The 14,242-nt window shown below is 49.3% G+C and overlaps 1 long non-coding RNA gene across 1 annotated transcript in view; it reads right to left on the reverse strand.

Moving 5' to 3' along the window:
* Gm35620 overlaps positions 1-2,852 on the reverse strand; it is a 5,970-nt gene extending 3,118 nt beyond the window's left edge. Inside the window, exon 1 of the long non-coding RNA XR_377267.3 lies at positions 2,696-2,852. This is a non-coding gene — a long non-coding RNA (predicted gene, 35620). The remainder of the gene's footprint in view (positions 1-2,695) is intronic.
* Positions 2,853-14,242: the final 11,390 nt, after the last annotated feature.

The raw sequence follows: 14,242 nt of genomic DNA on the forward strand, positions 1-14,242 counted from the left end.
GAGCACCACCCTCCTCCCAGTCTTCTTCAACCTATACCCTTGAGCCCCTCCTTGGGGCTGCAGGCAATTAGAGTTACAAAGAACTGGTACAGGGTGGCTGGACAGTCGGTAAGCATTGATAGGATGATCCTTTGCAAACGGAGAGAGCTGAATTCCTGAAGCTGGCTTTTTGGCTCAGAGGATCGATCCTCCAGTACAACATTCATCAGCTGTGGAGTACCACGCACTCAGCTCCTCCTCAGGAGATGTGCCGGGAGGCAGACATCAACAAGGGTGGGACTGGAACAAACTTGCTGCCTTTTCCTTTGCTTCTCCCATTCACCTCACAGGGGGAACGCCACCACCTGGGTATCATGCACCCCCCCTTAACTGCTGCCCTCCACTTTAAAGACAGCTGCCTAGTGCGAATAGCCCACTGGCCTCTAAAATCTGCACTCCTTATGGCCAAACTGCTGTTAGCAACTGTGCCTCATCGGAATTCCTTCTCACCAAGGGGGTTGCTCTATATTCAATTTCTTAGTAAATATTGTGCATTCCTAAACAGAAACCCAAACCATCCGACGTTATGCTGTTAGGGGGCTTCAGCATTTACCAAGCGCAGAGGGAATAAAGCCGATCTGCGTTCTGTGGATGCGGACCGTGGGATGGTGAGAAAGGAGGTAGGTTGTGCTTTGGCCTGGGAAAGAGGCCCTGGGAAAAGCTTCGTCGATCTATCCCTATCTTTCACACAAGCAAGGTTCCCGTCTGAGGATCAGCCTGACACTGGTGCATAGCTACGGAGCCCTAGGGTCAGATGAAGTGGGGGGCTGCTAAACCTCCAGACTGGGGCGGGGAGCCCTTCAGAACACTGCCTGCTCCACTTCCCCTGGGGCCTGCCAGAGAGCCCTGCAAGGACTCTGGATCTCATTACCGCTGCGCCTGGCCTCGGCACGGGTCTGGTTTCTATCACTTGACTGTTGATTTGACCCGCAATCATCGTCAGAGGGCACATTCCTGGCCCGTGGTTTAAGAGAAAAGCATACTTTTGCCTGCAGCTGCGGTGCGCTCAGTTCAGAGCTGAGGAACACAGTTCTGAGGTCTCTCAGCGCTCCTCCTTCTGTCTGCATCTGGCTGTGCTCTGTAGCTTTGATTTCAGAGGCAGGCAGGCAGCAGGCTTGCAGGATGCGGGAGGGCATGTGCGCCCCTCCCCCCAGCCAGGATCTGCCTGAGAGCTGAAAAGTGCAAACGCAGCCAGATGAATGTGTGCTGGAGTATTTGTGGTGAAGGTCCCCAGGGAGTCCTGGGACTCTGTGTCTTTCCTGGAAACACCCAATAAATTGCTGGCCTCGAGGCCTCCTGCTGTTTTAGTGTTAGGCTTTAAATGCCTTCTCCAGGCTGTGGAGAAGGCTTCTTGGACCACACTTCTGCTTGCAGTCCCACAACAAGCATGGCTTTCCCAAACCCAGCCTACTTATGGAGCTAGTCTGGGCTGGAGAAATGGGGGCTACTTCTTGGATACAGGGGTCATTTCTCAATGTATGTACCCCACTCTCTGTACATCAAGATGCTAGGTGTTAGCATTTCCTTGAGGCTCTGCCCAACAGTTACCTAGCAACAGCCAGGGAGGAGCATGGTTCCCTATAAAAGGACTGCTTGGGTTCTTCTCTCTCTCTCTCTCTCTCTCTCTCTCTCTCTCTCTCTCTCTCTCTCTCCTCCTCCTCCTCCTCCTCCTCCTCCTCCTCCTTCTTCTTCTTCTTCTTCTTCTCCTCCCTCCCCTCCCCTCCCCTCCTCCTCCTCCCCTCTCCTCCCCTCCCCTCCCCTCCCCTCCCCTCCCCTCCCCTCCCCTCTCCTCTCCTCTCCTCTCCTCTCCTCTCCTCTCCTCTCCTCTCCTCTCCTCTCCTCTCCTCTCTTCTCTTCTCTTTTCTTCTCTTCTCCCACCCCCTGTCCTCTCTCCCCTTTCTTTCTCTGCCTATACTCCCTTTTCCAGACCCCCCCTTCCACGGTCCCAAATAAATTTCCTTTCATACTAGGCCTGTTGTATGGCTGATACATCAGGGCGATGCCTCAGCATGAGCCCACTAAGGTCCCCCCACCCCCCGCCACCACATCATACCGAGTTTTATAAAATATAATGCTAGGGACCCCTCAGGAGTGAGGAATCAGCTAGGCCCCAGTGTTGTGACGATAAAGGTGTGGCTGGATTTCTATTGGCTGGGTAACCAGAAAATTAAAGACTGTACGAAACAGCTTCGTGGAGAAAAGACACACTCGAGCTTCAAGGTTGTCCTGTTGTTGAAGGCTGGAGTCAGCAGGCTCCTTAGTGGCTGAGCTAATGCAGAATTCAGTGGCTGTGCACAGAGGACCACAGCTAGCTGTAGAGGCCAGTGCTGAGCAAACCAGGTCCTGGCACTTAGGAATCAGGGCTCAGCTGAGGAGTTGGTGGTGCTGAGGGATTTAAACAGTTGCTCCAGTAGGTCAGGCTCCTCTGCTGCTTCCCACAATGAAAGCATAAGCAAAGAGAAGATCACACCAGCCCCTCCCTGAGGTCAGTGTTCTATCCATAACAACCATGTGGTCAACAAAAGGCGGAGGTCGAGCCGCTGTAGAGACGGCATGCCAATGGCTGATGACCTACCCTTGACCCAGTGGGGAATGTACCAAAGAACTTCTGATGAACAACTGAATCCAACCCAGTCTGATTTTGCCCGTACCTTACCAGTTTTACGCGGCAGGCTTCCTTAAGACTTTGACTGACAAGAATGTTCGTTCTCTAGACACTTGTCTCATCAGCTCCCATTGTTGTGTCTGCCTGACACAATGTTCACTTGATGAATGGTTTAATTTTTAACTGCAGACATCTGTGACTTCAGAGGACCCAGCAGAGAGGGGAGGGGGTGAGGAATTACTCAGGAGGGGAAGGGGAAACTATTGGTTGTCAGGAATTGTGAGGCATGAGGAGACCTTGCCACCAGATGGGGTGGAACATGCTCAAACCCCGGGAATCTCAGAGATGTGAAACGGCAGGCACAGAGCTCCTCCTTCCCTCCCTCCATCCCTGCTTTGGAGCACATGACCAGGACCTTCAAGTTGTGGTCAACTAGGTGGTCACGGGCAGTCCGTCACTAAGCACTAAGCACAGTGCCTGGAATTCCTCTCCATGCAAACAGAGTTTCGGCAGCATCTTAGCCTCAGCCAATAGAATGTATTTACCCCCCAAATCCCATCCCACTCCCCCAGGTTTGTATAGTCCCTGTCCACATGGAATAGAGCGCACAAGTTATTTCACCAAGGATCATCTGAGATTGGCTGTTTTTACTGAGCTGTAACACTTGGGAGAGGACTCCCTCCCCCAAGCACACATCGCTGGACCTTGGACCTGGCTGTCTGGCCAGGCTCCTGTTGCTCACAGAGGCTGGCATGAGAACACTGGCTGCCAACATAGCTGCCATTGCAGCCGCATGGTACCCAGGACCCTGGCCACCTGCCCATGCTGTCTGCCTGAACTCTAGATTCCTATTCTAAGAGCCGTAACACTCCAGACATTCTGGGCTGGACCAGAGCCTTGTGGAACCTATTCATTCCGGACTGGGCTTCACCCTCCTTGGTTCAGCCTACAGCAGTGTCTGATGCCCCAGAGGGAAGGGGCGAACTCTGGACTCCACCCGATCCTGCCCTTGCCCTGCCCTCTCCCAGCTGGTGTATGGGTGGCTCCTGGACACCCTACCTGAAGAGGCAGAACTCTGAACCACAAGGAATTAGAGGCAACTCAAGGCAGGGACTCAAAAATCCAGCCAGGGGGCTGGTGAGATCGCTCAGCAGTAAGAGCACTGACTAGTCTTCCGAAGGTCCTGAGTTCAAATCCCAGCAACCACATAGTGGTTCACAACCATCTGTAATGAGATCTGACGCCCTCTTCTGGTATGTCTGAAGACAGCTACAGTGTACTTACATATAATAATAAATAAATCTTTGGGCTGGGGCCTAAGTGAGTTGGGGGGGGGGTGGTGCTGAGTGAGCGGGGCCGGAGAGAGCAGAGGTCCTGAGTTCAATTCCCAGCAACCACATGATGGCTCACAACCACAGCTACAGTGTACTCATATACATAAAATAAATAAATAAATCTTAAAAACAAAAACAAAACAAAACAAAAAAACAACCAGTCAGGGACACCGCAGTGGCTTTGTCTTTATTGTCAACTTGACTAGATTTAGAAACGTTATGAAAACAATACATCTCAATATGGTGGTTGTATAAGCTAATGACAGGACCACTCTGTGGTATGGTTAAGGGGAAGAACAGCCAGAGATAATATCTGGAAGAGTATGGATCCGGGAGAGAAAGTAGTAGACTGAACATGGCTAGTAGACTCCTGGCCAGGAGAGAAGCAGGAGCAGAATGGGGGGGGGGGGGTACGGGGGGAGGGGGAGGGGGAGGGAGGAGGGGAGAGGGGGGAGGGGGAGGGGGAGGGGGAAAGAGACAGAGAGACCAAAGAAAGAGAGATTGGGTGCATTCAGGATAGCGTGACTGCAGACAAGAATGAACATAGTAGAGATAGGGTTACTAGGAGAATGAGAAGCTGTGGAAGACGGAACTGTGAGCTGGGGAAAGAGCAGGGACTGAGAGCAACAGGGACTTGAGGCTGAGGGAGCCTGGAAGTCAGCATGTGTTTTGATATGCTAGTAGACATTTGTCCCTTCTGCCTCTGGGAATTTGGGGAAATGGAGATTGCTGCAGCCCCACACTAAATAAAAGGAGGGTCAGCTGAGCACCAGCAGCATCCATGCTTCCCTCGGCTTCCTGCTGACAGACAATGACAGTTGCCAGCTTTCCGTAGCCACCATGATGGGATGGACCCTCAGACCTGGAGCCAATCAAACCCTTTCTTCTTTCAGATGCTTTTGTTGGGTATTTTGTCACAGCAGCAAGCTGTGTATCTGACACAGGTACTCAGGAAGAGACGTCCCTTCAGGAAGCACTTCACCCCCGCGGCCATGTGCACAATTGGCTTCTTCAGTGTTCTAGCCAAGCCTCTTCTTTTGTGGAAATGTTTTTTGGTCCCTTGACTCCAGGTAGGAGGTACTCGCACAAGGCTGTCATCCTTCACATCTCTACTTCCTTGGCCTCACTTTCCCTAGTTGAGGATTCGTAGTCTGCCACTGTTAGCCGGGGTCCCTCTTTGAGATCTGTGTGAACTGTCTTGGGTCCATTTCCTGGGGTGGGGGAGGAGCTAGATGCTTTGATGGTCGCGTTAGCTTCCTGTCGCTCGCCATAGGGCACCGGAGGCAATCCGCTTATAGACAGAGACTTTCCCTTCGATACATACGCTTGGGCGGTCCAGGCATGGTCAGTCGCTCCTGTCTACTGTCCTGTGTGACACATCACAGTGTGAGTGTGTGGCAGACCAGGCTGCTCATATTATGTATAGTCAAGTCAAAAGAGAGGGAGGAAAGGATCCCTCTGGCTCTTACAGAAGCATCCCTCCAATGACCTGGAAACCTGCTGCTGGACCCTACCTCAGTTTCTACAACTTCCTAATGTCACCAGTCCTGGAATCAAAAGCTCTCACAGGGTTTATCCAGCTTACGCTTCCACATTGTTCTTCATCACTGAAGAAGCCAGGAACTCAAACAGAGCAGGAACCTGGAGGCAGGAGCTGCTGATGCAGAGGCCATGGGGGGTTATGTATGATGTATGATGCTTACTGGCTTGCTCCTCATGGCTTGCTCAGCCTGTTTTCTTACAGAACCCAGGACCACCAGCCAAGGGATGACATCACCAACAATGGGCTGGGCCCTCTCCTGTCAATCAGTTTAAAAATGCCTTACAGCCAGATCTTATGGAGACCTCTCCATTGAGGTTCTATCCTTTCAGAGAACCCTAGTTTGTGTGTCCAGTTGACATGCAATTAACCAGCACAGTGGATTTCCCGAGATGGTTAATCTTCATTGTCTACCCAACTGGACTTAAAGTCACCATGGAAACCTGCCTGTGAGGGCGTGCCCAGGGAGGTTTGACAGAGGGATACCCTTCCTAAGTGTGGGTCTTCTTGCTGTATTATCCTGGGACAGTAAGCAGAAGGCCAGAGACAGTACCTTGTTCCTGGCACCTAACTCACACCAGCAACACTCATCTAGATGAGGGTTCTGCTCTGTGACCCAGTCAGGCTCTTTCTGGCATTGTTGTTTTGGGGATCGGTGAACTTTGAGGGAAATGTGTAGACATTCTCAGAATGAGAGCTCAGCACAAAGCATCTGTCAGGTCCCCATGTCCCTGTCCCTGGCACTTCTCATCCCAGACCTACCCAGCCTCTATGCCACAGGAGTTCTCCTGTGAGTCCCACCCCACCTGTATCCTTCCGGGCCCCTTCTCCTCACATCCCTCTCCAAGAACAACTCTCATACATCCTTTTTGTTACGTTTCCCTAACGTTTATGCTTAAGCTTGCTTGAATAGTGATTTCTGTAATTGCTTTGAACGACACGGATCTCCTGTCCCCATGTAGTTGGCCGTTCCTCATGCCTTGCAGCGATGCGTGTAGACACAGAAAGTGTGAGCCACTGGGTGGGAGCACAGGATGGGACCTCTGGGCTGGCTGCTCCATCCTTCTGCCCAGGGGACTTTTTCAGTGTCTGTGGGGGTCTGTCTGTGTGCCTGCTACCTCTGTTGTTACTTGTCTCTGCTCCATGCTGACCTCTCTAGAGGACTTCCCCTCAACTATACTGTCCATAAGCTTCCTCTGATTTCCCTTCCAATCCCTACTGAACTGTCTCTGACCCCTTTCTTTTAGGAGCTCCTAATGTCAGGGTGGCCACTCCCACCTGGCTCCCAGAGACTCCATCAGTAAAAAGTGTGTCCTAACAATCATTGTTGATTCGACCCAAGTTGAGCTGATGAAAGACTGTGCAGATTAAGTGGGCCTGTTTACCCTCCCTAAGGCAAGATCCTTCCAGCAAATAACAGTAGAAGAACAATTCTATAAGAACAAATAGCACTATTTATTGATGGCCAAGTCTGTTCTGTGGGCTCCCTTCTCTAACAGCACCCCAGGAGGTCGCTGTCATGTCTGTTACCCGAGACTTGAATGGAAGTCCAAGGATCTAGCAGTTACTCAGTCTCACGCAGCAAGCAGGCGAAGGAGCAAGAGCAAGAGCTAGACTCCCTTCTTCCAATGTCCTTATATTGTCTCCAGCAGAAGGTGGAGCCCAGATTAAAGGTGTGTTCCACCACACCTTTAATCCCAGATGAAAGGTGTAGCCCAGATTAAAGGTGTGTTCCTTAAACTCGGAGATTCAATATTCTGGAATCCATAGCCACTGTGGCTCAAGATCTTCAAACCAAGATCCAGATAAGGATCTCCAAGCCTCCAGATAAGGGTCACTGGTGAGCCTTCCAATTCCGGATTGTAGTTCATTCCAAATATTGTCAAGTTGACAACCAGGAATAGCCACTACAATCCACCCCTTGTCAACTTGACACAAATAATATCTCATGTTCACATGAAACAATAACAAGGTTGTAAATACGCCTAACATGATATAACTATCCCTCGTACAATCACAAACGCATTAGTAAATTTACAATGGGGCATTCATATTACTTTATAATCCTCGTTTCTGCAACTGGTTACGTGGCCTTAATTGGTATTTATAACTACCTTCCTCTACTACCCATTCTGTATTTCCTTCTCCTTCAGCCAGCACCTCAGCAGGTCTTGGCTCTTTTCCTGGAGGATTGACCCATACCTTCATTCCTGATGGGTCTGCGTCCTTTGTCATCCTGCTTGGATTAGGCTGTTGTAGTTTCCCATTGACTTTAATCACAGGACATGGTAGTACTAAGAGACGCCCTAAGGGATCTCCTACACTCCAGACATAATCTTGCTTACCACCATTGTGAAGAGGTAATCCAATTTCCCCATGGTAATCTGGATCTATCACCCCTCCTAACACTGTTATTCCTTATTTAGCCTGTTGGTTTTTGCTATCCACCACACTATGGAACATTCTTCTATTACCTCCATCTTCAAGAAGAGCAGATTAGGCCACTATCATGGCCAGGATAAATGATCCAAATGGCCAGCTTAAAATGGCACAAACTCTATGCCTCACTCACTGTTCTGAAAACTACAATCCGGGGGTCAGTGGGGGTGCATGCCTTCCAGGGTGCTAGGGAGAGACCTCCCCCTGATCTTTTGGCGCTTCCAGAAGCTTCCTGCTCTCTCTGGCTCTTGGGTGCGTCTCTTCTTTCATCACATGTCTTAAAACTCCATATGCTTGCTGTAGGTCTACCAGATAACCCAGGAAACTCTTTCCACCTGAAGGTGTTTAATTGAGTCATATCTGCCATGTCCCTTCTACCATGTAAGATAGCATGCTCTCTGGTTCCTGGGGTGGGTATATTGGCATCTTTGTGGTGGAAGGGGTGGGGAGTCTATGACTGTACTACCCTGAACATGCCTGATCTCATCTGTGGGTGAGGGGCATTATTCTGCTTCCTATAATGAAGAAACCAAGAGAGAAGAAACAAAGAACTCACGCTGTCACTAGCTCTTTGTAGCTGCTCAATGAATACTTCTGGGGTAAAGTGGTTCTTTAAAAGTGAGATGAATTGTCTCAATTGTTCGTTAGAGCAACCTTCCTGGAGACTTGGGGACAGTTCTCAATTCTGGTCCTGATTGCCATTTTCTCAAGAGCTGGTGAACACTGGAGTCCCTGAGGGCTTGGTTGTTCCTAAGGAGTGCTCTACAAGGCAGCCTTTCCTACTGCCATCAGAGGAAACCCTGCCACAGAGGAGGTTTGATTGCAAAGGATGGGATTAAACATGCAGAACTCACAGACTGTGGAATTGGTGTACAACGCTTCCAGGCTCTCTCTGGTCCCTCAGCTATCCGACTGGCTTTGGGAGTGTGCCCTCTGTGTGCATCATGGGTGCATCCTAGAAAAGTAGAGCTGAACCTCTTCGAGGGCCTGAGGGTCACAGAAGCCCTTACATGTAAACATGCAGCCTTGTCAGGAGGTGTGGAGAGAAGAGAGGGGCCGGAACTGGAAAGCCTCTGAACAGGTCACTTCACCTTTGATGGGAACTGTTAGATGGAAACATGGTTGAAGGGCTTGCAAGGGATCAGGATACCCCAGGGCACACAGGGTGGAAAGGTTGGCTGTGCTGAGCTCGGAGCTGGTCAAGGTCAGAGAACAGAGGAAGATGGCCAGCTGGGTAGGATCATGGGAAGGCAAAGTTTTCTCTCTTCAGAGGCAGCAGAGCCCCTCACCCTACACTGCTCTGTTTTCGTCTGCCTCTTGGTTCTTGCTCCTTCTGTTGGTTTTAGAGACAGGCTCTCAATAGGTAGATCTGGCTGACCTAGAACTTGTGACATAGGCTCAGCTGGCCTCGAACTTGTGATCCTCCTGCTTCCGCCTCCCAAGGGCTGGGATTACAGGGATATGCTACCAGGCCTGACCCTTGGGTCTTAATAAATACACAGCTTGAAATGAGACAGGAAGAAACTCCCACTGCAAAGCACCAGAATGAGGCCGAGCATATGAAGCATCTCTGCAGTGCCAGCCTGCTCCAGCGGCTCATGCCTGTAGCCTTGTGTCCTGAGCTCAGTACTGAGCAAGGCTGCTGTCAGGGCTCCGGGGTTACCTGAGAGTGGTCCCGCTTGCCTTTGTCAGAAGGCAGATGCATTTCCCGACTCTGATTGCATCCCTTGGTTCTGACACCAAGTGGCTGTGGAATTGGAGTGAATCACTTAACTGCTCTGAGACTCCCTTTCTGAGCGACAACAATAGCCTCTTCTCTGGCTGTCGCCAGAATCTGTAAAGCCCCAGGCCCAGCTCAGAGAGCTTGTTGCCAACTGCCCTTGCTAGAAAATTCTGCCCAAGGGAAGCTTTAATTACAGGCCCTTTCTCTTTCTCTCTACTCCCGGGTTTGCTTCCAAGACAATTAACAGACCAGAGAGTTCTGCTACCTATCAGCCACTGGTGGCCAACAGACTCCCCATGCTGGCAACAACAGTGCCTCCAGGAGCCGGACCACTTAAGCAGGTGCCAGCTTGTTGCTCCACGGCTCCCAGAACAGTTGAATCGGTGATAGTTATGCAAGATGCTTGATTAAATATTTACCTTGCTCAGAGCCACCCTGGTGTGGCAGGGCAGGGAAGAAAACCTGAGAAGCAGGGAGGCTCTGGCATCCTCTGCAACTAGCCTGCAGGAACATATGTCTTGATGGGACATATCCTTGACAGACTAGCCAGCCCGTTGCTTTAAAAAAAAAAAAAAACATAACAGTAATGATCTTCGTTCAGACTTGGATGGAATCAGAAGTGTCAGATCCCTGGCCAAACCTGAGAAGTTTGAACAGTACCTGCATACGGTTTCCCCATGAGTTTGGGTGCATACCCACATTCACCACAACATGAACTCTTGGGGTTGAGGGGAGGGTAGGTGGGAGGGTGGGGTATGGGAGGGGTCACCCAGTTCAGTTCCATATAGTCACTACCTACAAGCTCTTGTTATCTTATTAAGGTTGCCATGAAAATATTTCCATCACCATTATTATTTGTTAGATAAGGACATCTATGTCTCTGAGAAGGTGAGCAGCAATGCACATATGTGTGTGTGTATATATATATATATGTATATATGTTCTAGTATATATTGGCTCTAGTATATATATACATATATACACATATACACATATACACATATACACATATACACGTATACACGTATACACATATACACATATACACATATATACATACACATACATATACATGATATACATATACATCATATACATATACATATACATATACATCATATACATATACATATACATACAAGTTAACAGCAAGGCTACAGAGCCAAGATTTGACTTTGGTTCTAGTAATGTGGCATAAACAATATCCTAGATTCTATCATAAGGATCTTGAAGAGTATAGGTCTCTACAGGGGCCCCAGTAGCCCTCCTGGTTTTATTTGATAGAGGATGGGATGTAGTCACCATAAAGGGAACCCATTGCTTCTCCATAACTTGCATCCACTGAACTCTGCTCACGTGGTGCTGGACAGGGTCAGATGTTCACAGTGCCAAACAGGCAGCTGAGAAGAGGGAGGTGGGTGTTAGAAACCTCTGTTTCCTGAGGAAATGGAATGTGTGCTGTTGATAGCTTTGTGGAGGGTCTGATCACACTCTTGTCCTTCCCAGGGTGCCCAGGTAAGAATAAACACACACACACACACACACACACACACACACACACACACACACACCAGACACACAGATACACACACAGAAACACAGACAGACACATGCATAGACACACATATGCATAGACACACTCAGACATACACACACAGACATGCACACAGATATATACACACAAACACACAGAGAGACACACACAGACACTCAGACACACACATACACACCAGACACATACAGAGACACACAGAAACACAAACATACTTAGACATACACACACATACACATATTCACAGATATACACACATATATCACACACACAAACACACAGAGAGACACACAGAGACACACACAGACACCCCATTTCAGCACCCAGAGGGGTGGCAGGCACAGGCTGTTGTCCCATTCTGGTAAGAGACCCCCTAGAGGGTGCTTTGCAACCCCAGGGGTCAGGCTATCCAAATCTGTATGTAACGTTTTCTAGATGATTCTAAAAGCCCGGGATCCCTGAGCGGCTGCACATCCCAGGAGACAGAGGCGGGAAAAGGGCTTTGTTTGGAACTTGTCCAGGAGCTTATGACATGGCTCTGCTATAACTATAACTAGGCACATGGTCTTGCAGGCACTGGGGTCCCCTCAGATGAGAGCTGGTCCCTTTAAGAAACTTGCAGTTCTTGGGACTTTGGACTTTTGGACACTGGTTTTTGGTAACTACGCGCTTCCTCCCAAACACAGCTTTCTTGAGTTTCTCACAGGTCACAGCAGCATTTCTGAGAGTCCTTTGGGGCTCTCAGAACTGTGAAGTTGATGAGCATTTTGTTTGAGTCAAGGTCACACTGCTGTGGTGGGCAGCGTAGGGTCACTCCTGGGCTCTGTCTTGGGGAGCCATGTCTCAGTCCTGAGCAGCACGCTGTCTCCAGACACTAGGGAGACACACATGTCTGAGGGGACGGTGAGCCGAGAGAGGAGAACCAACAAGGGCTTAGAGCAGTTAGAGTAGGCCTGAAAGGGTTAAGGAAGTCTGGATTCCAAGTAGTAATTTGAGTCCTTGGAAAAACAAGGGCTTTTAAATCCTGCTTTAGGGCTGTAGGTCTGGCTCTGGGGGTTGTGACCCTGGGCCTGGCTTTCCTTCTCCCACCAAGCAGGAGTGAGTAGCTTCTATAGCAGGACAATATAGGACCATAGGGGATATATCTATGTCTCAGAGAATAGTATTCTTGGGGCGCTATGTGTCTGTGAACAATTGTTAAATGTTCTGGAAAGCAAAATAATCTCCATAAACACACACATAAGGCGGCGATTTAACAAATACCTGTTTTACACTGCAACCTGACAACTAGAGAGGAGCGAGGAGGGGCTCCCCACCCCCACTCCCTGGTTCGCAGCCATTTGCAGTCCTTATTGCTTTCTTGATCTCTGGGGTTGCAGCCACCATTTCACCAACTAATAGGAAGCTCCGTTAGAGCCTTCTGAAGAGAATTAATGACTTTGTAAATTTAGTGCTTGGTAAACATGGCAGAGAAAAGGCGTATCCTCCTGGCTGGAAGCAGGCTTGCTTGGGCTGTTTCTCTAAAAGCTGGGTCCCAGGATGCTTGGTGCCCAAATATCCCAAGAAGAAACCAAATAGAAGTGACAGGAAACAGCAAAGCCAGGAGCCAGGGAGAGGGAGACACTGTCAACAGAAAACAAAACAAAATCCAGGTGTGGCACGCACACCTGTAATCCCAGGACTTGGGAGGGAGGTGGGAGGATCGAGGCCAGCCTGGGCTACATGGGCTAGTCTCACAACAGACAAACAAATATAGACAAGGTAAAGGCTAGTGATGTTCTTAAGGATAAGTGTGCATTTAAAGTAAAACTGTATGTGGCTGGGAAGTCTGGGTTTGGTGTGGAATGAAGGGAGCTCCCTGGCTTTTGCCACCTAGGCTCCCAGGTCTATGAGTCACTTTGTTCTTTGAAGGCTTTTAGGCTACAATGGTAATAAAAAAGCTTGGAGATAGCTAAGGGGACAGATATTCAGAAAGAGGCATAGGAAGGCTGGCTAAAGTTGATTACTCCTGTGGGGCCTGGCGAGTGGAGTTGAGAGGGCGTGCTTATCATAAAAGCAGGGCATTTTCAGGTGTGTCCCTATAACAGTCTTTATTTTCTGAGTCTTCGTCCTTCAAACTTAGTGTGGTGCACATGTGCAATCGCTGCTCAGGAGGGTGAGGCAGGAAAATTTTGAGTTTAAGGCCCACTAGGGCTGTGGATCTATCAAGATGCTTTCCCCACAGACAGACAGACAGACAGACAGACAAACAGACAGACAGATGCAGGCAAACACCTGCCATTTCCCCAGAGATCAGCCAGTACTTACCCAATCCTTTGTTCCCTGGGAAGACTCCAGCTTCCATTCTACAAATCCTCGTCTCTTTGATAGTTGGTCACTTCTGCTTGGGGACATAGCTTTGGAACAGACACTGGCTGACTCAATGGCTCTATTCATCCTTCCCAGCATTTGTGTTGGCTCAACTAACTCATGTAGTCATTCAACAAACAGTACTGGCAAAAGGCCATGTCTGGATTTTGAGGCCGAATCTTTGGAATTCAGGAGTTGAAAGATTTTCTTCCTCTTTTTTTTTGCTCTTGAGTGCGTATTTATAGGTAGTGTAAGACTCTGGCGAGCCTTAGCTTACCAGGGACTCCCTGAGTGAACAACATGAAACCACCGGGAATCGATGCAAAAAGCAAGAGGAATTTATTTTTCCAAAGTGTTGGGGTCGTTCTACACCTGAAGGAGAAGTATCGACTGTGCACATCTTGTCCCCTTCTGAAGGGGTTCTCTTCCAGGAGGAGAGGGGGCAGGTGGAATTTTCCAAAGTTTCTGAGCTGACCTCTTCAGTACCACGTGCATGCCTGAAGCTCTCAGAGTTCAAAAGTGGCCTCTGGAACTGGTGTTATGGATGATTGAACGGCCATGTGGGTACCAGGAACTGAACCCTGGTCCTCTGCAAAGAGCACCCAGTGCTTTTAACTGCTAAGCCATCTCTCTCTAGCCCATTTAGGAAGTCTGCAGGAAT

The sequence above is a fragment of the Mus musculus genome, chromosome 5 (assembly GCF_000001635.26).
Source record: "Mus musculus strain C57BL/6J chromosome 5, GRCm38.p6 C57BL/6J".
Lineage (NCBI taxonomy): Eukaryota > Metazoa > Chordata > Mammalia > Rodentia > Muridae > Mus > Mus musculus.